We start from the raw sequence: 21498 nt of genomic DNA on the forward strand, positions 1-21498 counted from the left end.
TAAAGAGGATCAAATTCCAAGCACGGGACAATGGTGGAAATATTTTCAGTCACAATGCCGAATCAACAACAAGTGTTGCAAGTTGATTATTGATGGAGGGAGCTACACCAACATCATAAGCAAGCGTGTGGTTGACGCTTTAGGATTGAAGACATGGCCACATCCGCAACCACATTGCATTGAGTGGTTGTACAACTCCGGACGACTGAAGGTGACTCACAAGGTACGTGTAAAGTTCAATATTGGCATATATTATGATGAGGTGATTTGTGATGTTGTGCCAATGGATGTGTGTCAGTTGCTATTGGGTCGTCCGTGGCAATATGATCGCAATGCTATACATGAGGGGAGATCCAACACTTATGTGTTTTGAGATGTTGGCATCAAATGTGTGCTGCAGCCCATGGGTAACAACGCTATCAAGATTGATCCTCTGTTTGCCATACACAAGGAGATTTTTAAGAGTGCCCCGAAATCGAGGACGGTTTCGCGTGAAGGGGGAGTGGATCATGTGATCACCCCTAACTATGTAGCTAATATTATTGCACCATCAGAGAAGGTCACGGCTGAGAAGCATGCATGCGACTCGGGCTGTAGAAAATATATCATACCAACACAACGTGGAGTAGCAGCTGGCATGAGGAGAACAGGCGCAGGTATACTTGGGCCCGTACCGCGAGCATGTCAGTCAATGCTACAACGTTTGGTTAAATATCAATCGCCAGCAACACCACCCACGGAAGATATCAGGCCAAACTTTTGGACTCCACCTCCTTGGAATTAATTAACGATTTTGCTATTTTTTAGTCGAGTGATTTTCAATTGGCTATCATTCAAATTCTTGGCCGTCCGATTGCGCGCTGTTATTCACGCTGAGATCTGTGGTTTTGTGGTTGGTTGTCCTTTTGAACCGGGTTCGATTTTATTTCGTCGGGTGCGGTTTATCGGGTCTGCCCGTTACTGGACGCCCGTTTTTTTCCTTTTCCTTTCTCCCTCTTTTCCTTTTGAATTCTTCCATTTTCATTTGGGCGGTACTGTTTCGAAAGGGGGCAGAGAGGTGAGCGGCGGAGGAGGGGAAACGCTCGAGCGGCGGAGGCGGTCGAGCGGCGGCGGCGAGGTCCCTCTCACCTCGGACCTGATTGCTCCCCTGGTTAGTTCCCGTTGTCGCTCTCCCTTTCCCCCATGAGTTTTGCTTCGATTTGGTCGCGTAGGTTTCAGATCTAGAGTTCTAGCAGTCGTTTTGTTGTTGGTGGTGTGGATCCTGTTGATTTTTGATGATTATTAGCGGTTGGTCAGCGTGGTTTGTTGTTAGCCAATGCTCATCTATGGAGTTCGCCGCCGGATCCCCTCTGTCGAGGTCATTTTACCGGTGAAATCCCCTCTGTTGGTGTCAGTTCGTCGCGGAATCCCCCCTGCTGGCGTCAGATTACTACGGGTCCCATGCGCTCTCTTCAGTTCGCCGCGAATCCCTTGTGTGGGGTGTTAGTTTTAGGTTTTTAGAGTTCGATCTGCTCGTTGTTGATGTTTAGTGTTAGCTGTGTCAGTCATCTGACTACTCCATGTATTGGTGTTGTATTACCACCCATTTTTTACAGCGCTCAAACCCATGAATTTACACTGTAACCCCCCAGTTTTTTGCCATGCTTATGTATTGTTGTATTTTAGTCTGTAGTTCGTCTCTGATTGTCATTGTATCTCCATCTTAGTATGTATTTCCCCTTAGTTTCATAGTTGTACTTTATGCATGATGAATATTGTAATGTATATTTGAAGTTCACTGTAGACTGTTTGACTTGCATTTTTGTGTGGTTGAATGACCGTAAGTGTGCTAGTGGTGTTGGACTGTAAGTAACCAGAGTTTTACAGTGTTTTTATTGTTGTTTGGGGACTGTAATTATGACTGTAATCACCAGAGTCTTTGCATGACTTAAGCTCTGTTTTAAAAAAAGAGGTTTGGAGTTCTTCTTTTTATGCAGAGAAAAAACTGCAGTTTGCTCAATACTACAATATTAAAAGCATAGTTGTTAGGGGCAACCAAACAGCTCATTGTAAATAAAACTGTGGTAATCTCAAAAACTGTAGTATTCTCAAAATACTTAGAAAATACTTTGCTATCAAACAGGGCCTTACTATGTAATTATCCGGAGTTTTACTCATTGAAGGACTGTAATTTCAGCATTGTTACATTTTTGTAAGTTTTTATGTTTGAGGACTGTAATTTTCATAATTTTACCAAAGTTTTACACTGCAAGTTGTGCGTTTGAGTTCTGTATTTGCACTGTAATTATGCTGTATTTTGTGTGTCTGAGTACTGTAATTTCAGTTTGTCGTAGATCATCCGGCTTTTGCACTGTATTTTTGTAGAGGATTACACTGTATTTTGTATGTTTGAGGACTGTAATATGTGGTAGGCATTACAGTGTATTTCTGGAGTTTTACAGTGTAATTATCCGGCTTACAGTGTAAATCGGCAGAGTTTTTACACTGTAATGTGTGTAGGTTAGGACTGTAATTTTTGGTAGGGATTACTGTGTATTTTCATGCAGCTTTACAGTGTAATTAACCATAGGGTTGCAGTCTAGATCAGCAGAGTTTTGCACTGTAATTCTGTGTGGGTTAGGACTGTAATTCGCGGTAGGGATTACAGTGTTTTTCATGGAGCTTTACAGTGTAATTAACCATAGGGTTACAGTGTAGATCGACAGAGTTTTACACTGTAATTTGTGTGGGTGAGGACTGTAATTCGTGGTAGGGATTACAGTGTATTTTCCTATACTTTTACTGTGTAATTAGTCATAGGGCTTACACTGTAAATCAGCAGAGTTTTGCACTGTAATTTTGTGTGGGTGAGGACTGTAATTTTTGGTATGGATTACAGTGTATTTTCCTATACTTTTACTGTGTAATTAGTCATAGGGTTTACACTGTAAATCAGCAGAGTTTTACACTGTAATTTTGTGTGCGTGAGGACTGTATTTTTGGTATGGATTACAGTGTATTTTCCTATACTTTTACTGTAGAATTAGTCATAGGGTTTACTCTGTAAATCAGCAGAGTTTTAAACTGTAATTTTGTGTGGGTGAGGACTGTAATTTTTGGCTTCACAGTGTAATTAACCATAGGGTTACAATGTAAATCGGCAAAGTTTTACACTGTAATTTGTGTGGGTGAGGACTGTAATTCGTGGTAGGGATTACAGTGTATTTTGTGCGGGTTAGGACTGTAATTGTTGCATAAATCCCATAGAGTATTTTCACTTTACTTTTTGTGTGGTTGAGGTCTGTAACATATCGGCTAGTGCTTGCTTCTGCTTCATTTGTCTAATGATTTTTGCCTTTTGTATTTTTAGGTTTGGTTCAACGGGGAGGCTGCGGAAAGCATCTCACAAGGAAGTACCTCTAGTCTCTTCTCTTGAGAGTGATGGTTCTCTAAATGATCCTTTTGTTCCTAATGATTTTGTAGCCGATGGTTCTCATCCTATGTCCTTGGTATTTATTTCTTTTGCTTCCCTAGTTTTAAATTATTATTTTTCTTTTCAATTTTTCAATTTATGTTTATATTTTGCCTTTGTCAGGAAATATCTAGTGATGATGGAGGGCTTGAAAAAGCTCTCTTTGACTTCTATATGGATCATGTATGTGTATTTATTTGTGTTGTTTTTGAGTTTATGTGTTGTTATTTCTGATGTCTAATCATTTTGTTGCTGATTATTAGTTGTCTTTGTATTTTTTTCTTCAGAAAGTGAAATGTTTGAAGAGGAAGTTATCAAGTGTTGGAAGAAGAAATGTGGTTAGTATTCTTTTTGATGCACTTTATCTTATCTTTCTCTATTTGTTTTTAAATTTTCCGCAATGAAGTCCATTTTTTGTAATGCTCTTGTTCTTTTGTTTTTGTGGAGGATGAAGCGGTCTTCTGATTTCCCCGTTTGTTCTACTTTCACTAGATATTCTGGGAAGTTTTTCTCTGGTGTTGTCGATGGTTTGCGCCCAAAGTATAAAGATGTCATTGAGGATTATCTGTTGTTTGGGGTCAACTCGTGGTTGTGTTCTAGTTCTAGTCTAGTAATTTCCCATGCACCTCCTTTGTCAGTTATGACCATCACCACTTTGTAGTCTGTTTTTGCAATGACTGTAGATTTTCTTGTAGGCACTACACATACTCTATCATTTCCTTTGTCTTTCCATATTTGTTGCACTTCATAGTAATTCTTGTAACCTCATTATTCCTTTTTTTGCTTATGGTTCTTGATGCTGCTACTGTAGCCACTGAAAACCCAACAACTTTTGAGTAAAAATTGAAATATTCTTGCCCTTCTTCTTTTGTTTTGAACTGCATGCCCATATGCGGCTTCAAATTGCTACTAATGTTCATCAGATTGCCCTCTGATGCAACATCTTCTTCATTTTGCAGGAACTTCTCAATGTCTTCTTCATCGAGAAAGGCATTGTCTTTGTGTTCTTCACGTGAGTCCTCAGGACCTCCTCTTTGTTCTTCAGTGTTTTCTCTTGTGTCAGTGAGCGCTCTAGTGTCTGTTGATTCTGTGTTTGATGCACTTGCTGTAGTAGTTGATTGAGATGTTGCTGCTGTTGTAGTGGGTTCATCATCTTCAATGATCTGCTCATTTCGCTTATGTCAATTAGTCTACATTGATCTCCTTGTAGTTTTTCATGTATGATATGTACATTGATCTCTTGAAATTTCTGCAATTTACCTGCTCCAATTGAATGTTGTCAAATAGGTTTGTGTCCCAGGGGTTTGGTTCTGTTGCTTGTTCTTTAGTTGCTATGTCTTGATGCATTTGTTGCAATGTCTGCACAGAGAAGGTAAATTTAGTCTCTTTGTTCCCATTATGAATTTTTGTAACCTAATATGCGATTTTACATTTGAATCAAGTTCTGCGCCGGTGTTGTCGTATGTGTCTTTCCCGGACACTTCCTCTCTTTGTTGATATGTGTTCACAGGTGAATTCCCTGAATGAACCTGCAAGTATCATTTCAAAAGTTTTAATATTTGTTCATTGTATGAACAATGTCGTTTGTGTATAGTACAGAGTAGTATGTCTCTTTTACCTTGTATATAATGTCAGATCGTAGAAGCGCAGTGAATGAAAATGTATCCTGCAGTAGTATTTGAACTTCTCAATTACATGTATATAGATTTTCCTTAAAGTTTCTGACTGATTTTGCTAATGCAACTCACATTCAGGATCAGTTCTTCTTGTGACATTGAGAGAAATTGCTCCTCTGTGAATGTTATTTGCTTGCTTTCCATCTGCAGTAACACCAAAATTAAACTGCCAGAAATCACCAGTAATATATGTAATGCAACTCACATTTAGGATAAGTTCTTCTTGTGACATTGAGAGAAATTGCTCCTCTGTGAATGTTATTTGCTTGCTTTCCATCTGCAGTAACACCAAAATTAAACTGCCAGAAATCACCAGTAATATATGTAACCCTTCAAGGAAAATTAAACTGTCAGTAATTACTCCTCTATGAATGAAAATTTAAACTGATACTTGCAATGTATACTGAAACCATGTTGCTGTCTGTCTTGTCTTTTCACCGCTTTTTGATAGATGTAAGGGGCTTGTTTGAACTGATACTTGCAATGTATACTGAAACCATGCTGTTGTTTGTCTTGTCTTTTTACTGCTTTTGATAGTTGTAAGGGGTCTGTTTTCATGCTCTTTCCTCCATTTTCTGTTCTGTAACTATGATGATTTTCTCTGTTTTGATGATTTTACTACTAGTTTCTCCTTTACACTGTTACTAATCATCTCCTTGTCATGTTTTGTGCAGTCAACTTCATGTAATAATCAAAATTGGTAGCATACTGGGAGTAAAATGGAGTTTTTAGAAGATTTGCTGACATGTGGATCCTTTCTTAGATGTTCTTCCTGTAGAGTCCAGCAATTAGTGGCAGATCCCCCCTCTGTGTTCTCTCCAGGTACACCCCTATCTGCCATGTGTCTTTGTGCTGTTGCCCAGCCTTGATGCTCCTCTTCCATGGCTGTTCCTATTCTATCTTCTTCTCAACCCCCCCCTCCCATGGTGTCTCCTATGTTTGGTTCTGGGTGTGGAGAGGGTGGTTGTGTGTTAGGTGAGATCTGTTTAGACGGGGAGGAAGAGGTGTGAGATCTGTTTACTTTCTTGGGAGGCAAGTTCAAGCCTGGGGTTTAACTGTTTTTTTCTTTCTTCTCTTTTGTCAGGTGTGGTCCAGGAAAGCTGCTAGGAGAGATCGGCTAGAGGTTTAGTAGACAACCGGGTCTTTCCAGCCCGACCCGTATCGTGGAAACGAATACATTCTTTTTATCGGTAGCTTTCTACAATTACAGGTGTCATCGGGACAGTGGTCAGAAAATTTGAATGATACCCAATTGAAAATCAGTCAAATGCAAAATAGACAGTCCAAACCATATATGTGAAGGTCTCCTGGTTATATGGAGAATTTACTATATTAGTTTTGCTCCTAGTTAATTAGTTTTTTCAAGTCTGTTCGTGTCCTTGTGAGTTACGGGCTTAGCCCAGGTTGCCTGCGTGCACCTATATAAATAAAGGCCGTGTGGCCATGCAAAGAGGAGGTTTTTAGTTTTGAAGGAAATACTCAGAAAACGCATCTGATAGATGCGCCATATCTGTGCTCTTGCGTCCCTTATTAGGGTTTGATATTGCATCGTGTTTCGGTGGCGTTGATCGTCAAGACACAAGCTCGGTTTTGGTTCTAGCAATTCTGCAAGGGTCGATCCACTCTGCATTCTTTTTCCCTTTAGTTCTACTAGTTCACGGTCTCCGTCTGTCTAATTACTCTGCCGTCGTCGCCGCCGCTAATCGCCATTAGCTTAATCCCTCCATCTATCCTAGTACTACTATACCACGTCTGTACTTCTGATTAATCCACTATATTTCATCTAGCTACTACATACGCCTGCAAGCATATCCTATCATCTATTGTTTTACGTTCTTTCCTACCAACCCCATTGCTACCTGTCTGTGCGTGCGGTGAAAGATTGGGCCACCCAAAAAATTGTCTCAACGCTACTTGAGGCGTATTAGAATGGTACTCTCCATACTCCATAAGTACTGTGATCCTCCCGTCGAAAGTATGTTGCACATAATTAACATGATCCTCTCGTCCAATGCTCGATGATACATTCCATAATGAACGTGATCCGTCCAAAGAATAATACTCTATGTAGGCAAGGTGATCTTCCCGTCCAGAGAATGATACTCTCCATAATTGACATGACCCTCCTATCCAAAGTATATGATAATCTCTATAATTAACACGAAACCAATAGACGAATGAAAGCAAACCAAACCATGACATACCATCACGACCACGCACTCCTATTTAATAGTATAGATCCTCCGGTCCAATGCTCTATGATACTTTCCATGATGAATGTGATCCCTTGTCCAAAGAATAATACTCTACGTAGGTAACCTGATTCTTCCATCCAAAGAATGATACCCTCCATAATTAACACGGCCCTCGTGTCCAAAGGACGATACTATCTATAATTAACATGAAACCAACAAACACACGAAACTAAACCAAACCATGACATACCATCACGACCACACTCTCCTATTTAATAGTATAGATAGAGGTCTTCCATACAAGTATGGATCTACTCACACGAGCTTGCTAGCAATGATTTGTGTTGTTGGTGTTTTGTCGATGAGGGTTTCACATTTTCAGTTGTTGTGCATGATCAGTTACTCTAGCCAGTCAATACTCAATAGTTTTATCCATGTACATAGTTTGATGGTTGCCTTTGCAATTATTTTTTAGAATATTCTGAAGCGTAACAACTGCCCATTCATTCATGTCATCCAATTGAACTTCTCTCTTAAGCAGTTGTGTCCAACTCGGTTAGCAAACAAGATTACAACCAAACTACCCTTTAAAAATACATAAAATAAATAAAAGACAATATTTACTTCATGTTAGTGAAGGAAATATGCCCTAGAGGCAATAATAAAGTTCTTATTTATATTTCCTTATATCATGATAAATGTTTATTATTCATGCTATAATTGTATTAACCGGAAACGTGGTACATGTGTGAATACATAGACAAACAGAGTGTCCCTAGTATGCCTCTACTTGACTAGGTCGTTAATCAAAGATGGTTAAGTTTCCTAACCATAGACATGTGTTGTCATTTGATGAACGGGATCACATCATTAGCAGAATGATCGTTTAGTTTTATTGGTATTGCTTTCTTCATGACTTATACATGTTCCTCTGACTATGAGATTATGCAACTCCCGAATACCAAAGGAACACCTTGTGTGCTATCAAACGTCACAATGTAACTGGGTGATTATAAAGATGCTCTACATATGTGTACGATGGTGTTGGTTGAGTTGGCATAGATCGATATTAGGATTTTTCACTCCGTGTATCGGAGAGGCATCTTTGGGCCCTCTAGGTAATGCACATCACTATAAGCCTTGCAAGCAATGTGACTAATGAGTTAGTTACGGGATGATGCATTATGGAACGAGTAAAGAGACTTGCCGGTAACGAGATTGAACTAGGTATGATGATACCGACAATCGAATCTCGGGCAAGTAACATACCGATGACAAATGGAATAACATATGTTGTTATGCGGTTTGACCGATAAAGATCTTCATAGAATATGTAGGAGCCAATATGAGCATCCAGGTTCCGCTATTGGTTATTGGCCGGAGATGTGTCTCGGTCATGTCTACATAGTTCTCGAACCCATAGGGTCCGCACGCTTAACGTTCGATGACGATTTGTATTATGAGTTATGTGATTTGATGACTAAAGTTTGCTCGGAGTCCCGGATGAGATCGCGGACATGACGAGGAGTCTCAAAATGGTCGAGAGGTCAAGATTCATATATTGGAAGGTTACATTCGGACACCGGAATGGTTTCGGGAAGTTTCAGATAAGTTTCAGAGTACCGGGGGTTACCGGAACCTCCCCGGGAAGGTAATGGACCAACATAGGCCTTAGTGGAGGAGAGAGGGCCGGCCATAGGAGGTGCCCCCCTTGCCAATCCGAATTGGATAAGGGGTGGGGGCGGCGCCCCCCCTTTTCCCTCTCCTACTCCTTCTCTCTTTCCTCCTTTGCTACCACGAAAAAGGAAAAAAGAGAGGGGAATCCTACTAGGACTTGGGAGTCCTAGTAGGACTCCCCACACTTGGCGCGCCCCTAGGGGGCCGGTCTCCTCCTCCTCCCTCCTTTATATACGGGGGCAAGGGGGCACCCCAAAGCACAATAGACAATCTTTTAGCCGTGTGCGGTGCCCCCTCCATAGTTTCACACCTCAGTCATATCGTCGTAGTGCTTAGGCGAAGCCCTATGCCGGTAACATCATCATCACCGTCGCCACGCCGTCATGCTGATGAAACTCTCCCTTGTACTCAACTGGATCAAGAGGTCGAGGGACGTCATCATGCTGAATGTGTGCTAAACACGGAGGTGCCGTACGTTCGGTACTTGGATCGTGAAGACATTCGACTACATCAACCGCGTTACTAAACACTTCCGCTTTCGGTCTACGAGGGTACGTTGTCGGGGGTTGGGTGCGACATATGCCAAAGGATGGCTTATCATGGTGGGAGCGAGTAGAACGTCGCCGGTGCCTGGAAACGGGATAAGGCGAAGGCATGCACCCCGGCGAATCTTACCCAGCTTCGGGGCTCTCCGTGGAGATAATACCCCTACTGCTGGTCTGCGGGGTCTCCGCATGATCACTATGGCAAAGTGTGTACACGGTTGCTCCTTGAGCTGTTTCCTGGAGGTAGGAGAAGGCAAGGCTAGCTCTCTCCTTCCTATATGATCTGGTCTAGTGCTAATGGATTCCAACCCTTTGCATGGGTGCCCAGGGGGGTTTATATAGGCCTACCCCCCAGGGGTACAATGGTAATCCGGCTGGACGCTGGCCCAGCCGTCAGTCTCTCTGGCCGCTGTCTTATCCGTCGACTACTGGGGCCCGCCGACTGGCTTGGTACGGAGCCGACAGGCCGCGTCCGCCGCGGGCGGGTCTTGCCGGCGGCGGATTACTGTGGCCGTGCTTCTAATAACGCGAGCTTGGTCATGGGGTTGTGGCAACAGCTCCGACGTCTGGCGGGCGATCACTGTTGCCACTCCCTGTCGTGTCTAGTTAATGGCGCGCAGGGCCCGTGGGAGGGGCCGGCCGACTCCTGGGGGCCGACTGGTGGCGCTCTCACCGTCTTCCGTACGCCCGTCGACTGGTGGGACCCGCCGTCCCTGGGCCGTACCGGCAGGCCGTCGTGGGCACAGGACTCCGCCCACTGGGGCTGACGTCAGGGCCGGCATGGCAATAGTGTTGCGCCGGGTGGAGATCTCCGTGGGTACGACGTACTGTGGCCACGCCTGCCCTTGGAAAACGGGTGGGAGTGGACCTTACTGTGGCCACTCCCCGTCCCGTCCCTCTTTATGAGGGCATGGGAGTTGTTGGCGTCGCGGGCCGACTCCCCATGGCCAGCTTCTCTGGAAGTCGCCAGTCAGGAGTCGGCTCATCCTGAAGTCGTCCTCGGGACTCAGCCGCGAGTGGGTAGTCGGCTACCTCGCAGCCGACTCTCAGAAGGCGGCTCTTCGTCCTGGGTCTTGAGGGGTGCAGCCTGCCCCGATGTCTTGAAAGGTTCTGGGCCTGGGTTAGCCTACCCGTGGCCCATTACTCCGACAGTAGTCCCCGAAGCTGGTGAGGCACCGAGGGCGATATGTCGAGGAGCCTCAACAGTTTCTTCTTTCCGGCGGTCGGATCTGGGCCTCGCTAGCCGTCTTCTGTCAAGCCGACTAGTTGGAGCCGGACTTGCTTAAGGCTGACTTGCCCCTAAAAAAGTTTGAACGTCGCGGCGGAGTCCAGGCGGCGTGCCTGATAAGCCTCCGGGTTGCCGCCCGTTGTGGACCCGTCGCGAGGCGCCATGTGGCTGAGCTAGTCTGCCCACCCACGCGCGCGACGGGACAGGCCTACAGGCGGGGCCCGCCACTATCGTGCCTCGGCATGTGAACGGATCCGTTGTGGCCGTGCGGACGGTTGGGGTTCCCGCACGGTTATTGCACGCAGTAACTTTGTGTGGTAAATCATGGGGATCGTGGGGTCCTGGGCGCAGTTAATCCCACGATTGACCCCTCGGCTTCTCAGCCCACGAGCCTACAAGTAGGCGGGGGGAGGGGGGCGGCGAAGCACGCACGCCCATCCTCCCTACTCCCTTTCGCTCCTTCTTGCTTCTTCTTCCTCTCGCCACTGCTGCTTCGAACCACGCCGCGCCCGCAGCGATGAGCTCTTCCTCCGCCGTTGCGTCTCCTGCTATGCGCTCCAGAGTGTGGGACGGCTCCGAGGCCGATGACGACGACGTCGAGATCCTCCGCAAGACACGGCGGCTGCCCGGCAGGGGCTTAGTGCGGGTCCGCCTCGCGTCGGAGGGGGAAATATCGCCGGCGCCGGAGGAGGCCGAGCGGGTCATATTCCGCTCGCAACTTATGTGTGGCCTGGGGCTGCTGGCGAGCGGCTTCTTCCGCTCCTTCTTGGAGTTCTACGGGCTCCAGCCGCACCACCTTACTCCGAACACGGTGGTGCTGCTGGCTGCCCTTGCCACCTTGTGCGAAGGTTTCCTCAGCGTTCTCCCCACCATCGAGCTCTGGGGTGAGTTCTTCCAGTCCAAGCTCGGCACACACGTCGCCGGCGTGCTGGCCCAGTGCGGTGCGTTTATCGCGATGCGGAGATCAATGGCCGAAAATCCGTTTCCCACCATTGCACTGATTAAGTCGGTGAAGATGTGGCAGCGGTCCTATTTTTATGTGAAGAACGTCGCCCCAGAAGGCGACTGGGTCAACCTGCCGGCTTACGAAGCCGGCGCGCCGGCTGGAAGGCTCCCCAGCTAGTCACACCGAGCCAGGACGTTGTCTCCTGCTGGTGCCGCCGCCGTCGCGCGACTCCGAGTGCTGACGCAGTCGGAGGGCTTGACCGGGGCCGACTTGCTGGCCGCCTTCGTGGCGCGCCGAGTCCTCCCACTCCAAGGCCGACCTCACCTGATCTGCCAGATGAGCGGTCATCGGGACCCGAGTCGGATGTGCTCCAAGGACATGCCTCACGCGGAGGTGGTGGACACGGTGAACTACATCGCGAACTGCGGTCTCTCGGTGGATTGGCGGTTCGGCAAGGAGCCGTACTCACGCGCCAACCCCCCGCCTATTGTAAGTCGTCTTCCTTCTTCTTCTGTTTCTTTGTTGCCGAGTCCGACTTGTCTAGTCTGACCGTTTTTGTTTTGAATCAGAACCCTCTCGTCCCTCCTTCGGCCGGCACCACGGGGCCGGCTCGTCAGTTTGTCCTCGATCGGGCGGAGAGCGACGTCGACGATCCTGACTTGGGGGCGGCGGCCATGGAGGCCGACGCCGAGGGAGGAGGAGGAGAAGCAGGCGGCTTCAGGCCAGCGACCACTTTCGCTGACTGGCCTGATGACGATGCTGAGGGGGAAGTCGCCCCGCGTCACCAGCCAAAGGCTGGCCAGCCAAGCGCGAGTTCCTCCGCCGTCTTGGACGCTCAAGGCGGCGCGAAGAAGCGCCGGGCCGGGCCGAGTACACTTGGTGGCCGGTCGAAGAAGTTTAAGGGAGCAGCCGCCGCGACCAAGCGGGAAGAGGCGGCCACGAAAGCCAACCGCTTCCGCAAGGAAGTGAAGAAGCCGCCGCTAGTCTCTGCGTAAGCGCCTCCGTCCCTTATCTTTATTTTATCTTTGTTGATCTTGTCTGAGTCTTTCATATGCTTTCCTCGCTTCAGGGCTCCCCTCACTCTTGAAAGGGTTGCTGCCGCCTCCGTTATGGGGTCGGCGGAGACGTCTTCCACTACTCGGTGGATTGACCCCGCCGCCGACCTCCGGGAGGCGACGGAGCAGAACGCGCAGGAGAAGCGCAAGGAGGAAGAGGCCACCCGCCTGAAGAAAATGGAGGCCGAGAAGGCGGAAGCCTCCGCCCTGAAAAAGTTGGAGGAGACCGAGGCCGCCGTCGCGGCAAGGCGACAGGCTAAGGAAGTCGCGCACCGGGGGTCGGCGGTGTTCGTCACCCCTCTGAACTCTGCGCCGCCGCCCCCGGAGTTCACGGGGCAGTCAGGGGAAGCCGCCGGCGAGTTCCCGATCTTGGAGAGGGGCGGCGGTGACGCCTCCATGCTGGACGCGGTCGTGCCGCCACCGCCGCCCCCGTCGCCGTCTAGGAGCGCGCAAGGCAAACAGCCGGCGGACCCGCCCTTGCCGCCGACTGAAGACGAGGCCGTGGCAAGGCTACTCCTTCAAGTCAGCTCGCCAACGCGCCGCCGTCTTGAGAAGGCGACTTCGGCGCCACGCCCCTTGGAGACCAGCACCGATAGCTCGACGATCCCAGACGCCGAAGCGACGAGCGCCGCGCCCATTGGGTGGGTGCGAGGAGGCGGCACGGGCCCGCTGAACTAGGCGCTTCTGGATGTCCAGACAAAGCTGCGAGCTGAGAGCGACGCTATCCAAAACTGCACCAAGGCGCACCTGGCGTCGCGGGCAGCCATCCGGGTATGCTTTCTCCTTTGTCTTTGTTTTCTTGTTCCTCTCTGTGGGGGCGCGCCAGCGCACCCACTGGGTGTAGTCCCCGAGTTTCGGGCCGGCTGCTGAGCAGGCAGCCCGGAACTCCAATTGGTGAGTTCCGGGTACTAACTTTTGTCTGAAATACTTGTCGCAGGACTATCACAACCTCCGTGTCACCGCCTTCAACCGCAACATTGAAGAGCTGGGCAAGCGGACCACCGACTTGTCGGAGAGCCGGAGTGAGTCATTTTTCTTCTTTGCGGGGGCGCGCTAGCGCACCCGCGGGCTGTAGTTCACGAGATTCGGGCCGACTGCTGAGCAGTTGGGCCGGATCTCCCCGGCGACCTTCTTTGTTGATGACTTAACGCCTTCTTTCTTCTTTCTCTTTAGAGGCCAACGCCACTCTTCAACAGCAGCTGAGCGAAGCCAACACTGCGTTGCGCGCCAAGGGGGAGGAGTGCAGCAAGCTCGCTGCAGAGCACGATCTGCTGGCCGCACAAGCAAAAGGAGCTGCTTAAGAAGACGCAGAAGGAGGCGGAAGAGGAGGAGGCCGCCCTCCTGGCCGAGTTCGCGAGCGAGCGCTCCTCCTGGACTGACAAGGAGGCAATGCTGGCCTCCGGCTTCCACGAGATCAAGGACCTCGTCGACGGTGAGCTTCTTTGCTTTTCTTCTTCGAGCCGACTATAGGTCGAGCCGACTCCTGGTTTTTTGACTTGTTCTTTATTCTTTCCGTCTTGGCAGACTTCTTCCCTGGCCACTCGCAGGCCGCCATTCAAGCTATCGAGGCTGACCGCGAGGAGCGGAGGGCAGATGGCGCGGAGATCGCCGCCTACGCCCCCGGACCCTTGACGAGCATATTCTGAGCATTGGGGCTCGTCTGCGGCCGGCCCACCGGATGCTGCGCCGGCTTCAACATGTCGGCGCCCAAGCGATCGCCGCCCTGTGGCCAGACGTGCAGGCTCCGCGCACCCCTAGTCGGACTGCCGACTGGCTGGAGGTCGCGGTTGGCCGTCTTGAGGCCTCGAAGGGTTCCTCAGCCCGGGCTGGAGCGCGCCGAGCCTTGGAATTTGTCAAGGCGTGGTATCCGGGGCTGGACCTAGACCGGCTGGCCACACTCCGGTCAGAGGCCCAGCCGGAGCTGGCAGCCGCGGAAGACGCCCTTGTCAAGCACGCGGCAGCGATTGCCGAGTACACCGATACTAGCATCTTTGTCCCCGAGCGGGCTGAAGACGGCGGGGAGGTACCGCCGGAGTGGTTTGGGATGAACCCAGACTACGGCGAGGACTCGGCGGAGGTGATCGGCTCCAGCGTCGAGGAGGAAGACGAGGCGGAGGACGGAAGTGAGACGGAGGCACCGGAAGACGGAGCGGACGACCAGCCTCAACTCGACCGCACCTCCAGCAACGAGCCGTGCCCGCCCGAGCCGACTGCCACCGGAGGTGATCAAGCCGACCGCGCCTCCAGCAACATCCAACACCGCCGTCTCCAGCAACATCCAACACCGCCGTCTCCAGCAACATCCAACACCGCCGTCTCCTCCGATCCTCTGAACCCGTCTGCCGCCTCCTAGGCTGCCACCTTATCTTTGTTTTATCTGTTTTAATAGTCTTTGAAGAACTTGTTAATTCGCACAATTCCACCCGTGGGGTGTATTTTGAACTTCTGCTCGAAGGTTCGGCCAAGGGCCATTGTTATGTAAATATTCATCCGACTTCTATCTTTTCTTGCTCATTGCTCTTTTGGCTTTTTCCTTTGCCGCCTTCCCTCAGTTGCCGTCTTTGTCAGTCGGACAGCCGCTCTGCGGACTGCTGCTAGATCAAATTCTTGGTCACTTTGGGAAGGCAGGTACTTCGCCATTTTAGAGTTGTTTAGCAAGTCGGATAGAAGGTGGCAAGCCGACTGTTCAAGAGTCGGTTTGCGAAAAAAGGCTGAAAGCCGGCTTTAAGCTATGTTTATGCTTTGAGTCCTTAGCCATTTTTCATGTGGACACCCATTCTTCCTTACTCCTGCCCACCAGACAGTCGCTCTGCGAGCTGCGGCTTCTGACAGGAGACGGCTTAGGCGCCACACACTACTTGTCCGGCTGCAGGAAGCATTTCATAGCGCAGGGCGGCAAGTCCCCGGGCCGACTAGTCAAACCCGGTGCCAAGCGGCATAACAAAGAGTAATATACTCGAAGGCATAATTCTTATCATATAGATAAAAGAGGGCAGTCCCCGAGCTCTTTTCGGGGGGGGGGGGGGGCGAAGTCTTGGTACTTTTAGTACAAAAGGTAGCGTGGTACATGGTACATGCTGCGTTTAACTGTAAAATTTTCGGAGGAGATTTGCATTCCATGGCCGCTCTGTCTCTTTACCGGAGTCGTCCCTCTTGCGTGCTCGGGGCTTCTGAGCATCGATCAGGTAGTAGGAGTCGTTGCCCAGCACTTTGCTGCTGATGAAGGGGCCTTCCCAAGGCGCCGACAGCTTGTGCTGGCCGGCTGTTCGCTGGATCAGTCGGAGCACAAGGTCGCCCTCTTGGAAAGATCTCGGCCTGACCTTCCTGTTGTAGTATCTGCGCAGGCTCTGCTGGTAGATGCTGGACCGGCTGAGCGCCAACAGCCGGCCCTCTTCCAGCAGATCGACGCCGTCTTGACGTGCTTCTTCTGCTTCTTCCTCGGTGTACATGGTGACTCGCGGGGAATCGAACTCTATGTCCATTGGGATGACGGCTTCAGCACCATAGACAAGGAAGAAAGGCGTGAAGCCGGTTGACTTGTTTGGAGTCATGCGCAGACTCCAGAGGACGGCTGGAAACTCATCGAGCCAGCAGCCAGCCGAGCGCTCCAGAGGCTCGACCAGTCGGGGCTTGATGCCGGACATGATGAGGCCGTTTGCTCGCTCCACCTGGCCGTTTGACTGTGGATGGGCGACGGACGGTAGGTCCAGTCGGATGCCCTGTGTCGCGCAGAAACGGGCCAAGGCGCCTTTGGCAAAATTCGTGCCGTTGTTGGTGATGATGCTGTGTGGTACGCCGTACCGAATTGTGATGTCGGAGATGAAAGTCACGGCAGTCGGACCATTCAACTTCTTGATTGGCTTCGTTTCTATCCACTTGGTGAACTTGTCCACCGCGACAAGTAAGTGAGTTAGACCACCTCGTGCCGTCTTGAATGGTCCCACCATGTCTAGGCCCCAAACTGCGAAGGGCCAGGCAATGGGGATGGTCTTGAGTGCAGAAGCCGGCTGATGCGGCTTGGAGCGGAACTTATGGCACCCTTTGCATTTCTGGACCAATTCCTTGGCCTCTTCTAAGGCCGTTGGCCAGAAGAAACCGTGTTGGACGGCTTTGGCGACGAGTGCTCTTGAAGCCGCATGGTGGCCGCACTTGCCTTGATGGATGTCTTTGAGAATTGCCTGACCTTGCTCTGGCTCTACGCAGCACTAGTAGACACCAGTGATGCTGCGCTTGACCAGCTCTCTGTTGACTATGGTGTAGGCTGCCGCTCGGCGTTGTACTTGCCGAGCTAAGGTCTCATCAGTCGGCAGCTCTTTGCTCACCAGGAATTTGAGGATGGGCTGGGCCCATGAGGGTGCTGCTATTTCTTCGACTGCCAGAACTGCGACTTGGACGAGGGCGGCTGGGCTGGGAGGCGGCGGGCTGGAGTCAGCAACCGCTTGCTGGATTAATGAAGTCCCCGGGCCAACTGGTGCAGCCCTCGGGCCGAGTTCTGGAGTCTTCGGGCTGGCCGCCGCAGTCCCCGGGCCGGGTTCTGCAGTCCCTGGGCCGGCTTCGACTGTGGCGGCTTTGGAGCCATCTGCCAAAATCCTCGTACCGTCTGCTGGGGCTCTGGAATCGGATCCGACTTCTTCTGTGGGAGCCGGCACAAAGATGGAGTCTGATTCTGGTGAAGGCTTGACAGACGGCTTGAGGAGGCGCTGAAGGGCGACGCCGGATGGTATTGCTTGGCGGGTAGAGCCGATTCGTGCCAGGGCGTCTGCTTGGTCGTTGTCGTTTCTTGGCACATGGAGGAACTCGCACCCCTCGAAATATCCACTGAGTTGCTGCACGAGGAAACGGTAACTCGCCATGTTTGCATCTTTGGCGTCCCAATCGCCAGACGACTGCTGGACCACTAAGTCGGAGTCGCCATAACACAGGATCTGGCGAATGCCAAGTTCTGTGGCAAGCCGGAGCCCGTGAATGAGCGCCTCGTATTCGGTGACGTTGTTGGAGGCGGCAAAGTGGATTTGCAGTGCGTATTTGAGCTTGTCGCCCTTAGGAGAAGTGAGGACAACGCCGGCTCCCAAGCCGGTGCGCATCTTGGAGCCTTCGAAATGCATCCGCCAATGGGTGGAGTCGGGCGCTGGTCGTAGGTACTGGGTCTCGGCCCAGTCGACGAGGAAGTCGGCCAGTGCTTGTGACTTGATGGCGGTGCGGGGCTGGTAGTAGATGGTGTAGGGAGCCAACTCTATGGCCCATTTGGCCACTCGGCCAGAAGCATCTCGGCTTCCGATGATCTCGGCAAGTGGGGCCGTGCAGACCACAGTGATTGGATGCTCTTGAAAGTAAGGCTTCAATTTCTTAGTGGCAAAGTGCACGCCATAGCACATCTTCTGATAGTGGGGGTAGTTCTGCTTGGAGGCCGACAACACTTCGCTCAGGTAATATACGGGTCTCTAGACAGGTAGTGCCTTGCCTTCCTCCTTGCGTTCCACTACAATGACTGTGCTGACTACCCGGCTGGTGGCGGCGATGTATAGGAGCATTGGCTCCTTAGGAGTCGGAGCCGCCAGAACGGGTGGAGTAGTCAATATCTTCTTCAACTGGAGAAAAGCTTCATCCGCCTTGTGGTTCCACTCGAAAAAAGTGGTCTTCTTCATGAGCTGGTATAAGGGGAGATCTTTCTTGCCCAGACGACTAATGAATCGGATGATGGACGCCAAGCAGCCAGTGAATTTTTGCACGTCCAGCAGTCGGCTGGGTACCTCCATCCTCTCAATGGCCTTAATCTTTACAGGGTTGCACTCTATGCCGCGTTCAGAGACCAGGAAGCCAAGGAGTTGGCCGGCTAGTACTCCCAAGACGCACTTCTCAGGGTTGAGCTTGATCTGGAATCGGCGCAGGTTCTCAAAGGTCTCCTTGAGGTCTTCCAGCAGTGTTCCATGTTTCTCCGTCTTCACCACCACATCGTCCATGTAAACATGGGCGTTTCTGCCGAGTTGCTTGAGGAGGCATTTCTGCATGCAACGCTGAAAGGTGGCGCCGGCATTCCTCAAGCCAAACGTCATGGTCAGGTAGCAGAAGGCTCCAAACGGTGTGATGAAGGCGGTCTTCAGTCTGTCAGCCGGGTTCAGCTTGATCTGGTGATATCCTGAATATGCATCTAAGAAGCTCAACAGCTCGCATCCGGCTGTGGAGTCTATCACCTGATCAATTCTCGGCAAAGCAAACGGGTCCTTGGGGCAAGCCTTGTTGAGGCTTGTGTAGTCAATACACATTCGCCACTGCTTGTTCTTCTTCAGTACCAGGATCAGGTTGGCTAGCCACTCTAGAAAGAATACTTCTATAATGAAGCCAGCGGCTAGGAGTCGGGCTATCTCTTCTCCGACAACTCTTCTCTTTTTTTCTGATAGGCGGCGCAAGGGCTGCCTGACTGGCTTTGCATCAGATCGGACATGTAACTTGTGCTCGGCGAATTCCGTCGGTACACCTGGCATGTCTTTGGGGGACCATGCGAAGATGTCCCGATTCTCACGGAGGAAATCGACGAGCTCGCCTTCCTATTTGCTGTCGAGGTTTGCGCCTATGACAGCGTACCTCTCTGGGTGCTCCGGGTCCAAGGGTATCTTCTTCGTCTCTTTGGCTAGTTTGAACGAACCCTCAGCCTCCGACTCCTTGGGGTTAGGCGGCATCTCTGGCCGCTTGCCGGCCATCGCCCCAACTCGGTCAAGGAGCCGCTTCTCGGCCGTGATCACCAGGAACTTGGCCAACCGACTACTTTCAGCCGCACAAGCAGACGACTTTCGGTAGTCGCCGGCTACGGTCAGAATCCCCTTGGAACTAGGCATTTTCATCTTGAGGTAGGTGTAGTGGGGGACCGCCATGAACTTGGCCAGGGCGGGTCGGCCAAGTAATGCATGGTATGGGCTCTCGAGATCCACCACCTCAAACCAAACTGACTCTCGGCGGAAGTGATCTTTGTCTCCAAAGAGGACGTCAATCAGGATCTTGCCGATTGTGAGCAGGAAAGGCCAGGAACAATGCCGTGGAACATAGTTCGGCTGTTCTGAAACTGGCTTTGCTTGATTCCAAACTTCTCCATGGTGTCCTTGTACAGGATGTTGATGCTGCTGCCCCCGTCTATTAGAACTCGCAAGAAACAAGCAGCTCGTCTATCCATGGCAAAGGTGGCATCCAAGACCAAGGCATAAGAGTCCGGACTCGGCATCACCTCTGGGTGATCAGCTCTGCTCCAGCTGATAGGCTTCTCGGACCAGTGCATGAATTCTGGTGTCTCGGATGCTACTGCATTCACCTCTTGCTGCTGCTGCCGCCTGCTGCGTCGATCATCAGCCAAGCTGGTAAATACCACGTAGGCTCCGTGCTCTTCGGGGTACTCATCTTGTACTGCGCCGACTGGCCTGACAGCCGGCTGCTGGGGCGGAGGCGGAGGCGGCTGCCCAGCAGGCGGGGGAGACAGGAGGTCGTCTCCTTTGGCGATCCTGGTGAGTTAGTGGCACTTCCGGGTGGTGTGATTCGACGGCTTCGCGCCGCTGTAGAACTTGCAAGGACCATCCAGAGTCTGCTCGTATGACAAAGCCGGCAACCAGTTGGGCTTACCACCTTTCTGTCGCTTGAGTGGAGGCTGCCCATCCGGCTGCTGGTCTTCGACTGTTGCCACCTGCCGGCGGCTGGAAGCCGGCTGCGGGGCCTTGCGCTTGTGGTCGCTTGGCTGCTGTCGCCGACTGGCATCTCCAGCCAGAGTTCTAGGAGCCCGAGGGGCCACTTTGCCAGTCGTACTAACTTGAATCTCCGCCTTCATGGAGGAGTCGGCCGTGGCATACTTGTCTGCTATGATCAGCAGCTCGTCGAGGGTTTCTGGCTCATCGCAGAGGTGCTTATGCTGGTGCCTTCTCTGCACCCGGCGGTGAAGTACTCGATAGCCTGCACCTCGTGCACGCCCTCACAAGAGTTCCAGAGCTCGGCCCAATGCGTGAGGTAGTCGCGAGTCGACTCGTTGGGGCCTTGCACGCATAAGGAAAGCTGGCGAGGTTTGGGAGGACGCTTGTACGTGCTTGTGAAGTTGCGGACGAATGCATCGGTGAAGTCGACCCAGCTGTTGATGCTGCGGGGCTTCAAGCTGTTCAGCCATGTCCGGGCCGGGCCCTGGAGCATGAGCGGAACGTATTTTACGGCAACGCGCTTGTTGCCGTTCGCTATGTTAACGGCCGTGGAGTAGTCGACTAGCCAGTCCTCCGGCTTCACGGAGCCGGTGTACTTGGGCGTGTCTCTAGGGAGCGTGAACCCTTTGCGAAAGGGCTCGTCTCGAATGCGGGGCCCAAAACAAGGCGGACCTAACTCGTTTTCTTCTTCCGGCGTCAGGGATCGGTGAAGTCGGTCGATCCGGTGGCGGGCGTCGTTTTCTCCGACTCCCTCTCGGTAGCCAAGGCGATCGCCGAGAGTCGGATGGTCAACAGGCGGCGGGGAGACTCGCCTTTCCTTGTGAGGAGGAGGAGGCGGACAGTTGTCCCGTCATTCTACTGCTCTTGGGCGACCGTCTTGGTCGCGCTCTATGGTAATGCGAGTCCGACTGCGGCTGACAGCCGGATCCTTGTCTTTCCTTCCTCGGGCGCCTCCATTCGGCGTCCGAGACGTCACGCCTTGGTCTCGGCGAGGAGGCGGGTCGTTGTTTTGTCGCTGCGGCGCCTCTGTGCGGCAGCCGGCCTCGTTCTGCGTGGCA

General features: G+C 51.2%; 1 long non-coding RNA gene across 8 annotated transcripts; it reads left to right on the forward strand.

Moving 5' to 3' along the window:
* Positions 1-1022: 1022 nt before the first annotated feature.
* Positions 1023-6690, forward strand: LOC147973787 (uncharacterized). 8 transcript variants are annotated; one of them, XR_015603014.1, is made up of 9 exons: positions 1023-1150; positions 3350-3488; positions 3575-3634; positions 3715-3789; positions 4411-4463; positions 4739-4823; positions 4894-4961; positions 5802-5949; positions 6212-6690. It is a non-coding gene; the product is annotated as an uncharacterized LOC147973787 (long non-coding RNA). The 8 variants fall into 8 exon arrangements; XR_015603018.1 differs by having other exon boundaries at positions 3739-3789; XR_015603016.1 differs by lacking the exon at positions 4894-4961.
* Positions 6691-21498: the final 14808 nt, after the last annotated feature.

Source organism: Triticum urartu, chromosome 5A (genome assembly GCF_056163025.1).
Source record: "Triticum urartu cultivar PI428250 chromosome 5A, HENAU_Tu73, whole genome shotgun sequence".
Lineage (NCBI taxonomy): Eukaryota > Viridiplantae > Streptophyta > Magnoliopsida > Poales > Poaceae > Triticum > Triticum urartu.